General features: G+C 35.9%; 2 protein-coding genes across 2 annotated transcripts in view; one reads left to right on the top strand and one right to left on the bottom strand.

The window, feature by feature from the left end:
• Positions 1-13,925, top strand: part of TfIIFbeta (transcription factor TFIIFbeta) — a 134,856-nt gene that overhangs the window by 75,815 nt on the left and 45,116 nt on the right. The gene's annotated exons all lie outside the window — the stretch shown is intronic.
• The window catches only part of LOC106647629 (uncharacterized protein CG5902), a 278,297-nt gene continuing 273,027 nt past the window's right edge, over positions 8,656-13,925 (bottom strand). The window contains exon 5 of the mRNA XM_014364130.2: positions 8,656-8,950. The gene's annotated coding sequence lies outside the window, so the exon portion shown is untranslated. The remainder of the gene's footprint in view (positions 8,951-13,925) is intronic.

Below are 13,925 nucleotides of genomic sequence, written 5' to 3'. Positions count from 1 at the left end.
CTTCCAAAGAAATGGTTGCTTAAATGTAAACGTCATAGGTTCAACGTCTCCAGTTAATGGAACTATAGTTAACTCTTTAAACACAAAGTCAGTGACAGACTGCTTAAAACCCTGCATACCATTTATATAATCCGTTTATTAAAATTTTTCATAACTTTCTCGATTAGGAACGGATTTTTTGCTATCTGAAAACTTTTTATCCACAAATTTTTTTAGCCAACATTTTTTTTTGTATTATCATCATCCTTGGATGAAAGTTTTTTATATTTCACGTTGCTACTAAAGTTACTACTGGTTGGCTTATGCAACATATCAATCTGTACTCTTAGGCTGCTAGCAAATAAATGAGCTTAATGTCTGACTCTAGTTTTTTTATAGTGCTCTACCCCATTACCATTTTAAAGATTAATTCCCCATTACATTCTATATAAGTTTTTTAACATCCTCACTCAATGGACTGTACTGGATAATGCAATCGTGTAGAATTAAGCAATAGGCTGATGTGTTGTTAGAAAAATTTTTATGAGATTGAAATTCTAAACGTACATCTACTGGAGCATTTTTTAGCGATTCATTTTGCTTCGAGCAATCAATGACAACAAAAGGTATGTGGGTTAGAAACTGATATTTGTTTAACAAAGATGCACGATCTTTACCAAAATATGAATTTTAAAAATTAGCGTACATATACAACAATGCATACGGATAGTGTCTTATATCGAGGTTGAGATCACTGAAAAAATAATATTGCGAATTAAGATAAAGTTTAATATTTCTTATAGAGCAATTATCGAAATTGCAAGCAGTAATAGCTCTCTGGTTCTTTCGATTCGTTTGAAAAGTTAAAATAACATACCGTGGCTTTTCTAACTGATCAGAAGTCTTGACTATCCATATGTGTTTTGATGTAGAAGGTAGTAGTGGATATTCATACAGCTCCCAAGTTCGGTAACTGATAGATACAAATTTATCTTTTTTAAAATAATCAAGTAAGCGAATTTTATAAGAATCTGACATTACAAAACGTAAGGCATAAGCCATTCTAGCCTCAATATTTCTATCTTAAACTCTTCCCAAGTTACTGCAGCATTCACATCCACAGCAGAAATTTGTATTTGCAAGACTGGATTTAAATTATTTCTAGATCTCGTGAGTATAAGTTCATGTTTTATATTAACAATTATCTTACGATAGTCTTCAGCAAAACCTAATATCACACTGAGAGAAAGTAGAATATCAAAATAGCCATTATTGTCAGTTAGACTTAAATCATTAGCTCCTTTTATATCAAGTCAACCTGCATTCTCATTCAACGAATTATGAGTAGGACTTAGTGTTAAAAAATTTTTAATAAGACTAGTTATACCAACATTCTTACATTTGTCTATCTCTATAGCGTTTACTTCATATCTTATTTCCTCAAATAAATGACAAATAGCGTTGTTCACCAATTCAGTATTAGTTACCACTGAATTACCATCTGCCTCAACCAATCTTCCATAAATATGTAATAAACTTCGGGATGGTATCAAGCATAAGTCTTGATGTTGAATCAATACACGAATTTCATTACTTTAACCATAAGTTGATAATGCGTATGGTTCATGAGCATGAATCTTATAATGTGCAATAGACTCATCAAAGGTGACAGGAGACTGAATGTTTAGAATCTCTTCTATGCTTAATACAACAAAAGAAAAAGAATATCCACTTTTCTTTCCACCACGGTCCTTTATTTTTAGTCTTATACTTTTTAAAAATTGATTGTTTTGATGTGTTAGCTTTAGACGCTTTCGTTGTTTTTTTCAATGTGTTGGTAGTTCAAATGTTTATTGAGGACTGAGCATTGAAGTACATGTAGAACTGCTTATATAGCTTCTATGATTATATACAATTCACATTACACTGACAGTTTGATACGTTACCTCACCGTTATTACCTTTTTACGAAAATTAACTAAATCATCATCCTGATCAACAATACGTAGTTGTATATAGACAATAATCCGGCTAACTAGAGGTAAATAAATAATTTGTGAAGGGACTTCAATAATTGTATATCCTGGTGGTACAGCTGGGTGATCAAAACTAAAAAAATTTATTAGGTTTCATGTATAGGCTTCGAAAAGAAAATAAAATATACGTGCTCGGTGGTTCACCTATATATTTTGAGAATAATCAAATCAGAATAGACGAGTTAGAATTTCCAATAACCATAAGATTAATAGAGCTACTTATTAAAAAACATCCTGATACATCTCGCATTACTACAAATGATTTGAAAAAATATTTTATATTTTTAACTACTTCAAATGTATGCAGAAAGGGATATAGCAAAAAAGGAGCTATCAGACTGCATAATAGTAAAAAATTTAATAAAATCATAGGTCCAATGTTTAATATAATTGGAAGTTAAAACAAGGGGGGGAGGATCATTGTTACCTTGCTATAAAATTTCTCGAACAATTATTAACATACTTAAACAAGTAGATTATGTGCACTGGAATGACCCGAATGAATCAATTGTTCGCCTTTAATTGCTCATAGCTGAAAGATCAGCATGGAACTACAGCTATAATAATGAGGTACTATGAATCATTGAAGAGTTACGTGAAGCAGGGTATATACAACAAAGCATATGCACATTCAAGTTAGTATCAACATGAGCATTGGCGTATTCGAACGTAAGCTAAGTAAGACTGAAGGTAGTAGCCAAGGTCCTCCTGGTATTGGATATAAAGTCACTGCAGATGGACAGTATGATTTAGAAAACAAAAGACTGTGCAATAATTTAACAGCTATTGAGCCAAATAATGCTATGAATATTAATTCTTTCAATAAAGAAAATAAAGTTGTTGTGAATAAGCTGCATAAAATAAATCGAATGATTAATTATTTAAAAGACTCATTTATTGCAAAAATAGTAAACTTGGAAAAAGAAATTAATAGTATTAAAGATATGTTGTCTCAGATCTCTTATATTACTCAAGAAGACTAAATCGAGAGAAAGATGCTATCCCCTCCTTTGAACTGCATATAATAATAAATTAAATATTCAAGATCATTCATTAGACTTTAATAAAGATAAGTCGTAATAAGCAAATAGTTAAAATGATACCTTATTATCCAAAAAATAAAGGTTATAGATACATGCTTACTGTAATAGATGTGTTTTCAAAATACGCATGGGCTGTACCAATTAAACATAAAATGAGTAATGATGTCACTGCTGCGATAAAATCTACATTTCATCAAGATCGTGTACCTAAGAATTTCCATACTGATAACGGTAAAGAATTTCAAAATAAATCTTTTAAAGATCTTCTTAAAAAGTACAAAATTAATCTCTATTCTATGTACAGTAATCTTAAAGTAAATGTATGTGAAAGGCTTAATCGTGCTCTACAGAACAAGATGTAGGTAAAGTTTAGTCTAAACGGTAATTATAAGTGGTTTGACATGTTACCTAATTCAATTAAAAATTATAATAATAGAAAACATCAAACAATTGGTATGAAACCAAAAGACGTTACATTACATAACGAAGCCCACTCAGCAAAAAAGTTTTTCTCACATGGTAAGAAATCTATGAAAAAGCTAAAATTTAAAGTCCATGATAAAGTACGTGTACAAGTAAAACAAGCATTTGAGAAAGGGTATACACCAAATTGGTCCACTGAGATATTTACAACCGATAGAATATCTCATACAACATCTACTACCTACCATTTAAAAGATTACAAAAAATAAATCTATTGCTGGCGGCTTTTACGAACAAGAGCTCTTTAAAGTTCAATATTCAGACATATTTCTTAAAAAAAAATTTGTAAAAAAATGTGGTAACAAAGTTTATGTTAAGTGGTTAGAATTTGACGATTCTCATAAAAGTTGTATAAATATATCAGACATTTAATGAATAATAATTAAAGAGAAGGGATGAGAGCCTCGACCACCGCTTTTATCTGTGTGGTTCAACCACCATCTTACCACTCCGTATCCTTCTTTATCAATTTATTGAATTTTCATGTATACTTTACCAAACAAATTTATTTATGAATATATTTATAACATTTACAAGTACATACAACTATGAGAACTCAAATTTACCATTACCTAAATATTCAATGAATAAATTTAGTTTATGAACCATCTCGCATAGTTCATTAAACAACTTATCATCACTTACAAAAGCTTTTGAGATTCGAGCAGGTACAAAGAGCTGGAACTATTTGTTGATGGTAATGACTATCTTACGACCATACACTGGAATGATATCTGGAACTGAACTGAGCTGCTTATATACCCGCTTAAGTCTTGTCCCCACTTCTTTATTTCCTTCACTTACTTTTCCTACTATTTTACCCTCTATATCATCTATCCTTTCCTTAGTTACAAAGTAGTTATGAGCTTTTTCTGCTTGGAGTGAGGCGGAGCCATATGTTGTGGGCAGAGAGGTAAATCCTTATGATCATTATAGATAACTGTTGGATACCTTAGATCTACTTCCAGGATGTATCCATAACAATCATCTGGTATATTGAGAAAGTTTGACTCTGTGATGTGATCAACTTATTGGAAATCTCCTTTGGGTTATGCCTGTGTCATTGCCCACCCATACAAGTTGTTTACATTTAAGTACATGAGGTTTTTGTTTTCTTTCTCACGATTATAATATTTCCCCATGTATTTATTGTTAGCTTTGGCGTAGCGGTTACATCATTGACTTACATCTCCTCTGATGCCTTTTATCTACGAATAGGAGCATGTTTATATCAGTGAGTAGCTCTAATTCGACTTGGGTGAGCTTTAACATTATGTCCCACGTTAGACTCGTATCTCCCAACTTTATTACCAGAGCAACAGAGTCCTGGACCTTAAACCCTACATTTTTATTGCTACAAAAACACAAATACATTTTCTACTTAGTTAAAAATCTGAAGTAGGATCTTTAAAGATTTCAGAGATTGCTGTGAGGGTACAATGAAAAGCTGATCTCTTACGTAATGGATTATTTATTTGTCGATTTTGACGCTGCTGTTTCAATCTCGATAAATTTTTTGCGTAGGTTCTTGACACCTAAGTAAAATTTTATTTATTAGATACATTTAAAGTTTTTCTTCCAATTCACCCTGTTGCGACTTTTGGCATGCTTAAAATTTTTGTGACCCCTCAAGGCTGTTTTCTGTCAACTTTGTTAAGTTCTAATATATTTGTCGGCAAGGTAGTTCGACGTCCGATGGCCCTAAAAAAGACCGATGAGCTTCTTAAGTTAACTCTTTCTTGACTGCAGTTAACAGAAATTGTGACTGCCTGGATACCCAGGGTGATCTTCTCTGGCCTGCTGTTGAAAACCCAGACTGATCGGGAGAAAAATTACAAAGTCCGAAGCTTTGAGGCTAGTTGTAGTGCTCTTTCCCAACGTCTCCCGGTATAATGTCGAAGACGTTGATGTCTAAAGCACCTTTTTTATTCGCAGATTCAGTTGTTTTGATGATCTTAAATGGGGAGATTGGTTAGTGATACTTGTCCAGTGGAGGCTGTCCCGTTGGCTCAAGTTTTTTTTCCTTCACAGCTGTTATAGGTTTGCCCAGCGCAGACCTTGGAGAGGATTAGTGATTCCTGGTTGAATGCTTAGAGTCGAGAGGGTAATATAGGGTCGTCGGTCACCAGGTTTTCCAGCCTTGCGAAGAACAACTCCGCAGGTGACGTCTGCTAGTGAATGGCTGACTTGGTTTAATAGTGCCCGTGTTTAGTTAATATAGTCTTTTAGTCGACGAATCGCTTTCGGAAATGGTAGTAAAAATGTATTTGTTGGCAAGGTAGTTTACACTTAGGTGGCCCCTAAAAAGAATCGATGAAATTGATAGTTAAGTAGGAAACGCAAATACTTATAATGGCCCTAAAAAGCGCCAGTAGTGAAACTTCCAGGCTATTCTTCATTATTATTCCTGATGATGAAGAGCTGGCTACGGGTAGCTTGATTCTTACCCTGGGAGTCTCAACGTACGGAGACTGTGATGGAGGGAGATACGCCGCTGACCAAAGAATATCTCGTCTTCGGTCTTTGGGTCTTTCTCCGGATAACCAACCGCTTATAGTTAGACGGGAACATGTAGGTATGCACGTTGAGGACGCGACCACTAAGAAGGTAGCCTTTGTGGCTGTTCGTGCCCCTCAGAGCCGTTTTCCCTGGCTTAGGTTTGTAGCCAAAAATTCTCTGACTGCACCAGGCGGGATGGTGGGACTGCCTCACAATTCTGAAGAGTTGGAGCAGGTTGTGCTCTGGCTAGATATACCTTCTGGTATTACGCCAGAGACCGCCATCGGTTAGAATAATTTTTTATTGGTAGCACTCATCGAGATTCAGGGTGAATGTAGACCTAGGTCACTTCCCCCTTAGAAAAGAGTGTCGTCCGTAACCGGGATATCCAGCTGCAAGACTATCATCTACATTTTCCTTGCAGCTTGTTCAAATGCCGAAGCACGATTGCATCAGTTACCGAGACGCTCCGGCTTATTATAACCACTCTTCTTTAATTCTGTTGCAGGTAGCCTCGATTTCATCTCGACGCTACCTAGCGGATTTTACTGAACTAAAGTGAAAAGCTGGCGTAATTTTGCCAAATTTAAAGCTCATTTATTGCTATTGTTGATCAATTTTTTAAGATAAAAACTATACTAAAACCATCTAGGAAGTATCATGAATCAGTGTGCGAAATTTCATCAAAATCGGTTCAGTAGTTTTCGCGGTTAGCGATTACAACGGGTTTAGCGACTTTGCTTTATATATTAGTAAGATAATTCAACGTACGAACTTGCCCTTATTGGATTGCATTTTTTAATATTAACTGTCAAACTAATTATCTGCTGTAGTATCCAGCCAGAGTCTCTCTCTTAAAACTCTTCCATCTGATGCATCATAGGCTGTTTCATGTTTAAATCAAACTAATTTTCATTATCTATGTTATTTGACCTTGAGACTTCAAAATTTTTAGTATTAAAATGCTTTGGATCACTGACTTCTACATCATTTTTTTGTATAATGTCCTCTGTGGTAAGTTCAAAATCAATTTTCAAAGCATTATGCTGTTCTAAAGCACTTCTAACTTTGCTAACAATGAGAGCTATGGTAACGTTCAAGGAAGAAGCAATATTAATGTGTCCGCGATTGATTATCACACCAGTAGCTACATGATTTTTAAATGCTGATGGTATATCCTTCCACTGTACACTGCTTCGATCACTAACATCATCTGCACTATTTTGTTTACTATCAATGCACTGCTGGTGTGATTCTCCTCCGGTCTTTCTCAGTAAACTGTTCAACTTGTCTTGGACGCAGAACAAAATAGCCCAGATGGATTGTCAGGATTGCATTTCTTCTCTGGATAATGATAATAAGGCATGCTTTTCCAACGTTTCAAGCAATTGATAGGTCAAATTCAACCATCTTTGTAGATCTTTATAATCTGCTTCAGTAATTTGCCTCAAGGCTTTTAGCATCATAGCTGTGGTGTACTCAAAGCATTAAATGGTCATGATGTTCATGAAACGAAATAATATATTACGAAGATGATAAGAGAGACAAAAGATGATGGAAAATAATTCAAACATACATACCATATGATAATAAATAAATAGGTCAGGGATTTTGTATGTTATCCTACAAGGAAAATAATCCTTTTTATATAGTGTAATACCGTCACAGTTCACAAGTACATACCTAAATGTACCTTTTGCATAAACGATACCTTTTCAATATAATATTTACCTTCTTGATTATACCCTCTAAATGATACTGTCCAGTCAGCTCGATGAAACTCCCTAGGGACGCTGCCTCCTTGTATCCAGTTCAGTTAGAATGGTTTGTGCTAGAGCAGCAGCACCGTAACTGCTCGCCTTAACTAATTTTTAAAGCTACCCTTACTTCTTTTATGTCCATCGAATGGGGAATCCCATTATCACCTCGAGCCGGCATCACCACAGCCCCTACTATCTACTGCTACGCACGGATCTGTATGTCTCATTAATATGCGAGGATATAAATATGATCAGCAGTGCTAAAAAATTTTAGTCTAATCTAAAGACCTTGGTTGCCCCTCTATCAAAAGAATTCCAAAAGATGGTTCTCTGATGTGCTCAAATCATCCTCTGTGATGGGATGGTGCATGCGCTGTTAAAAATACATTTACAATGAAATATTAGATGATTCAACGTGAGAAGCAGAAGAATGAAAAAGAAGAGAAAGAGTTCAATGAAGTTGATATTTATAATTCCCTTCGAAATTTATACACAAATGTGAATGAAAAAAAATTTATTCAAAGAAAGATAAATTTGGAAAGGAAGTTTTAATGGTTCCTTACAGGTGGGAGCGTAGGTTGGGGCTCCCACTTTCTTTTTTCTTCTTTTTATATAAATTTTTGTTCTCTAACTATTTGAGACAACTAAGTGAAAATTTAATATAAACTCTTTAAGTTTTATGTTGATAATAAATTTGAAAGAAATTTTTTGCAAAAAAGTAAATAATAAGATGGTTTATTTAAATTATTGTACTATTACTAATTTTCTTTTTTTTTTTTTTTTTTTGATTTGTTATTAAAATTATCATAACATTTAAAAGCTTTACTTTTTTTATTATTATTACAGGATTCATTGGTCTTGTTATTATTCTTAAAAGTATGTTATGTGTTAACATTTAGTTTTCTTTTGGTTCCTCTTTCTGCTTATTTTATATAAATTTTTTTATAACTCTTCTTCCTTCGCCTCTGTGAGTAAAAATCTACTTTTTGGTGGTGGGATAATGTATTGACCTGTCAATCGATATCGCTCCCTTCATGCGGTCTATTTTTGAGTAACACTTTCCTTATGATCGTCTCTAAGACGAATTGGATGAATTCATGACTCCTTACAAGTTTTGTATACATATTGTTTTGTTGGAGTAATTTCCTTATCTAAAAAATAAAAAAAAGCACAAGGTAGTAAAAAAAAATTTCTTTTATAACTTTCATGTTAATTTATCTTTAAGCACATGAATCATGCATACTATTTTTTTCACTTATATTTAAAAAATTAAGTTGATAAAACAATGAATCATCATTTAAAATATAAAGTTACATTATATGATGAAAATGTTGTAAAATTTAGGTCAATTTAAATTTACCTGATACTGTAATATATATTACATACTGTGTGGGGGTTTTTCTTTATGTGGAATAAGGTATACAATAAAACCAGGAGCACAATGTGTATAAAAAAATAAATACTAAACGATTATAATTCAATTTTAAAGTATATTTCAATCTCTCGTCTTATGAAATAGTTACAAACTTTTGTCTTGACGCAATGACTTATTTATCGATATAATGAAAAAAGAAAATAAGAAAACATAACGTAGTTATTAGACACTATTAAACCCCAATTAATCGTGGATTTAAAATAAACTAAATAACATGCTTTTTTTTGTTCGCACAACTCACTCTTTCGTATCTTAAAATTATACAACTTTTTGGATAAACTTGCTTCGCAGAGCATTAACGCTACTTCTCCTATAACAATGACACAGTATTTAACTCACGAGAAAACGCCTTTTTTTATACGAGTCTTACACGATATTTACGATTGATGTGGCTCTAGTATATCAATAAATCATGATTTTAATTAGTTCAACAACATACTTCGAACTTTCGTTTTTATTTAAATTTAATTACCATTAAACGCAAAATAATAATTGTAAATAACAAAATTTGGATTCGCCTATACGATCTCTCTCGTCAACAAGTTTTATGTACTGATGGACAATAATTAAATATTTGAACTGAAATTCCTTACACTCTACACTCCATTGGACTCAATAATCTCTCGGATATAGTATTTAAAAAAAACATAAAGAGTACAATTGTGGGCTCTTCGAAGAATCAACGGGATATATGTATCGAGATATATGTATATTTGTACATATATATATATATATATATCGGCTAGACAACATGTTGCATGGTACATAAAAACAACAAAAGAAATGAACTTAAAAAAGAAAGAGATAGGCTAGTCAGTCAGCAAAGAAATATGAGTACGCCTACGAAGCCACCGCAAGGGATTTATTGCTTCTGCGACGAGAAATTATCGTAATGATAATTCACGAACTCCTTTCAATTGCCTATTAAATAGCCTCCTTTTACTCACGCAGACCGGGAAGAGAAAACAGGCAAAGACGAGAGGCTTGGGATAAAGAAGACCTTGTTCCCGGAGAGGATCCAAAGAAGAGAGCCAGCGGTTGCTGAGCACCCCTCAACCGTTCAACTTGATTAGGTCCGATTTATGAGGAACTCTTCCTCTGAATGACACTCACGTCTTTTCTCTCTAGCCTCTCTCTGCTTTTCCCTTTCCCTGTGGCGAGCCGCCGAAACCGATGCCTGTATTCGGGCATTTTCGCGTTTCCTCGCCCCCGGTCGGGGCCCTACGCGTCTAGTCCCTGCATTGCCCTCCACAGCCCTCCACAGAGGTTTTTGCGATTAACTGAGTAAAGACCTCTGTCAATTCGCCCTCTTCCCGGATCTCATTTAAGTGGATGTTTCTCGCATCGTCAAAGTCGATTTCTGCCGATTGTTGATCTCGCTGCTCATTTTTGGTCGTCTGGGAGATCGTTCGTGGCCGTCGCAACTGTGGTGTTTAGGAGTTGGAGCTGGTATCAGTCTCCGTAGTAGTAGTTGGGGACCCAGAAGATGTATGAGACGTGGACCGACGACCCCTTCCACCGATCTGATCGTGAGACCTTTGACGGCGTCGGCTGAGATCACGGCGTTCTCGCTCAATCAATCCTTGGATGATCCCCTGCAAGGCCCATAGGAGATGAGGTCGTGACCATGGAGTAGGGAGCGACATGACACTCTGTAGGCAAATACATAAGATAGTTAGCATTGTTATAATTCATTTACTCATTAATCATTAAGTCTTAAATTGTAGCACCAACGGAATAAATCGGGTTTGACTTAATAAATAGTCTTCCCGGTCTTCTGATTGCGCTGCCTGAACGTAAAAGATTTGAGCCGTTCCTCCAACCCTTTGACTCTTAAACTTCGCAGTCGCTCTTGTTCGTGAGCCCGCTCCCTTCTCCTCGTACAACGTTCCACCTCTTTTTGCAGATAGGATTCGTCCGTTTGAGTAGACGCGTCTGTTTGGTGTGGATCTCGGACGGTCAGGGTCCTTTGCCCTTGGTACAATTTGTGTAATAACCGTGCCCTACGTTTCCGCTGAGCTTTTCGCCGTCGACGATCTTGAACTTCAAACTCTTGAACTCTTTCAAGGGCTCGCTGCAGACTGCTCTAAATGTGCTCAAGCGTTCGAAGAAGGACGAAGAGGGAGACAAAATTAATCAAAACCTTACTAGATTAATCAATGACGTCATCTAGCTCCTTCCAAGATTCATTGAAGTGAAGGCTAATAGCGTCGTCATCAGGTTGATCAACCGCCTCGTTGGCCAGACCATTGACTTTTATAAGTCTTTCTTTTTGATCGTTGAGGGTTTGATTCCCTGTTGAATTTGAGCCAATCGTGCCTTCATGCGCTTTAGCTTTCTATTCAGCCGTTGTCGTCTGCTGTCGATCGCCCCCCATTTGTCTCTAAAAACGGGCGTAATTGTATCCCATGAAACGTACCTCGTAATTTATGTGTTTTGTAGTCCAATAGAGTATAGGTGCCACGATTTATCACTCGCGTTATGACATAAGATCCCTGATAAATGGCCAAAAACTTCGTGGTGACACCGACTGCACCAAAAGAAAAGTTACAAGCTTTTGCCAGTACTTTATCCCCAACCTTATAGGCTCGCAGAATATGAGTTATATTGTATCGCTCAGCCCGTGCAAACCCCTTTTTGCGCATATTTTCGGCCACTAAAATCAACTTCTGTTCATAGTCCAATTCGTGCCTAACTTGTCCAAGTATATGACGTTCCCAAAAATGGGTAGGCAATTTATTAAAGTGGATTTCGATAGGCGTAAATTCAGCCGTACTATGATATGTTTCGTTCATAATGTCTTGAATAACTTTGACATGCGTGGACCATGCAGAGTCTTTATCTTGGACAAAAGCTTTAAAGAAAATACCAAGTTCTTTCATGACCCTTTCTGCTGCATTACTCTGAGGGTGGCGTATAGAAGAAAATATCGTTTTAATGTCATGTTCCGCTAATTTTTTTGCCCAATTTTTGGCGGTAAACTGGGTGCCATGATCACTTAGAATCGCCCTCGGTTTTCCGTAATTCGGCACGTAATGGAGTAAGATCCGATTCAAAGTGATCGCAGTTGTTGCTCGCTTAAGTGGGTATAGCGCAACAAATTTGCTAAATACATCAATGGCTGCCAGAACATACTTATAGCCACCCCGCGAACTCGGTAACGGGCCGTAAAAATCAATGGCTAGCAATTCATGAGGTCCCTTGGGAAGAACCGGTTGCGTTTCAAAATGATTGGAAACTGTGTAGGGTTTGATTCTTTGGCATAGGTCACAAATTTGGATTTCTTTAGTGATTATTTGTTTCATATTCGCACATACAAAATTTTCATTGAGTAAATGGTAACATTTGCAAACACCGATATTTTTTGGTGAATCTCTCGAGTGAGGACGATTAAGAAATCCTTAGTTATTATAATTTTATATTTAACGCCAATTGTTTATGTAAAACACCATCAATCATTGCGTAATGCTTTGAATTACAATTAACATTAAAATTATCTCTTACCTTCTTGATTCTTTTGTCTTGGGCTTAAAGTTTTTAATTGATCTATAATATCTTTTTCAAGAGAGACCTTATCAAGCGAATAGATCGCATACCCATATTTATCTCGGTCGTCAAATTGCCTACTGAGTGCGTCGGTGGCTTTATTTTCAGACCCCTTTGAAGCATCAGCGTAAATGACATACGGGACATTACTTCGCGGATGAGCCAGAATTAACTCGGTGGTGAAAAGTTCTTTTAGTTTATTAGATTCTTGGTTTTGTTCAGGACCCCAATGCCATCGTATACCGTTCCTGAGTAATTCGAGTAGCGGAATTAAACGTTTAGTGAGTTGAACCGAAAATTTCGCGCAAAAGTTAATTAAGCCGATGAATGCTTGCAATTGTTTAATATTTGTCGGGGCCGGGAAATTATGAATGGCCGATACCTTATCAGGGTCAATTCGAATACCTTCACGACTGATAATATGTCCCAGATATTTAATTTTTTCCTTACAAAATTCCAGCTTTCGTAAATTAACCGTAACACCCGCATCGTCCAATAAATTGAACAATTGATTTAGATGGGAAATATGCTCCTCAAAACTACTTGAAACGCATATTCAGTCATCCACGAAGTCATGAACTGGATACTTTATTTAGTATGGATCGAGCTGCGAGGGCTAGTGCGGCACCACTAACCTTGAGGCCGAACGGTATGCGACAATATTGGTGTGTCTGACCACGATGCAAGAAAGCCGTAAATGGACGTGATTCTTTACTCAATTGCACTTGCCAAAAGGAAGTTGTGAGGTCAATGCTTGTTATATATGCCACATTTTAAAAGTGCCGAAATAAATCATCAACATATAGGGACCCTTCATGATCATTTTGCAGGCGTTTGTTAAGTTCATGCGCATCAAGACACAAGCGAATGGTCCCGTTTGATTTTACCACAGGTCGTAGGGGGTTAACATATGGGCTACGTGAAGGTTCGATGATCCCAAGTTTTCGCATCCTCTCTATTTCTTCGTGGACCTTTTCACAAAACTGCATGGGTACAAGATAATTTCGTATGCAAAATGGATCGTTATTTTGCAGAATTAACGGGTACTGGAAACCACGAAAACAGCCGGGTTGACTGCTAAAGATTCCACGATGCGACTGGATAAGCTTTTCAATTTCTTTCGTTGGGACGTATTGATATGATGG

The sequence above is a fragment of the Copidosoma floridanum genome, unplaced genomic scaffold (genome assembly GCF_036245765.1).
Source record: "Copidosoma floridanum isolate Cflo_tuat_1 unplaced genomic scaffold, Cflo_Japanese_pri ptg000008l, whole genome shotgun sequence".
Taxonomy (NCBI): Eukaryota; Metazoa; Arthropoda; class Insecta; order Hymenoptera; family Encyrtidae; genus Copidosoma; species Copidosoma floridanum.
Note: the sequence above shows the minus strand (reverse complement) of the source record. Positions and strands in the feature narration are given on the sequence as shown.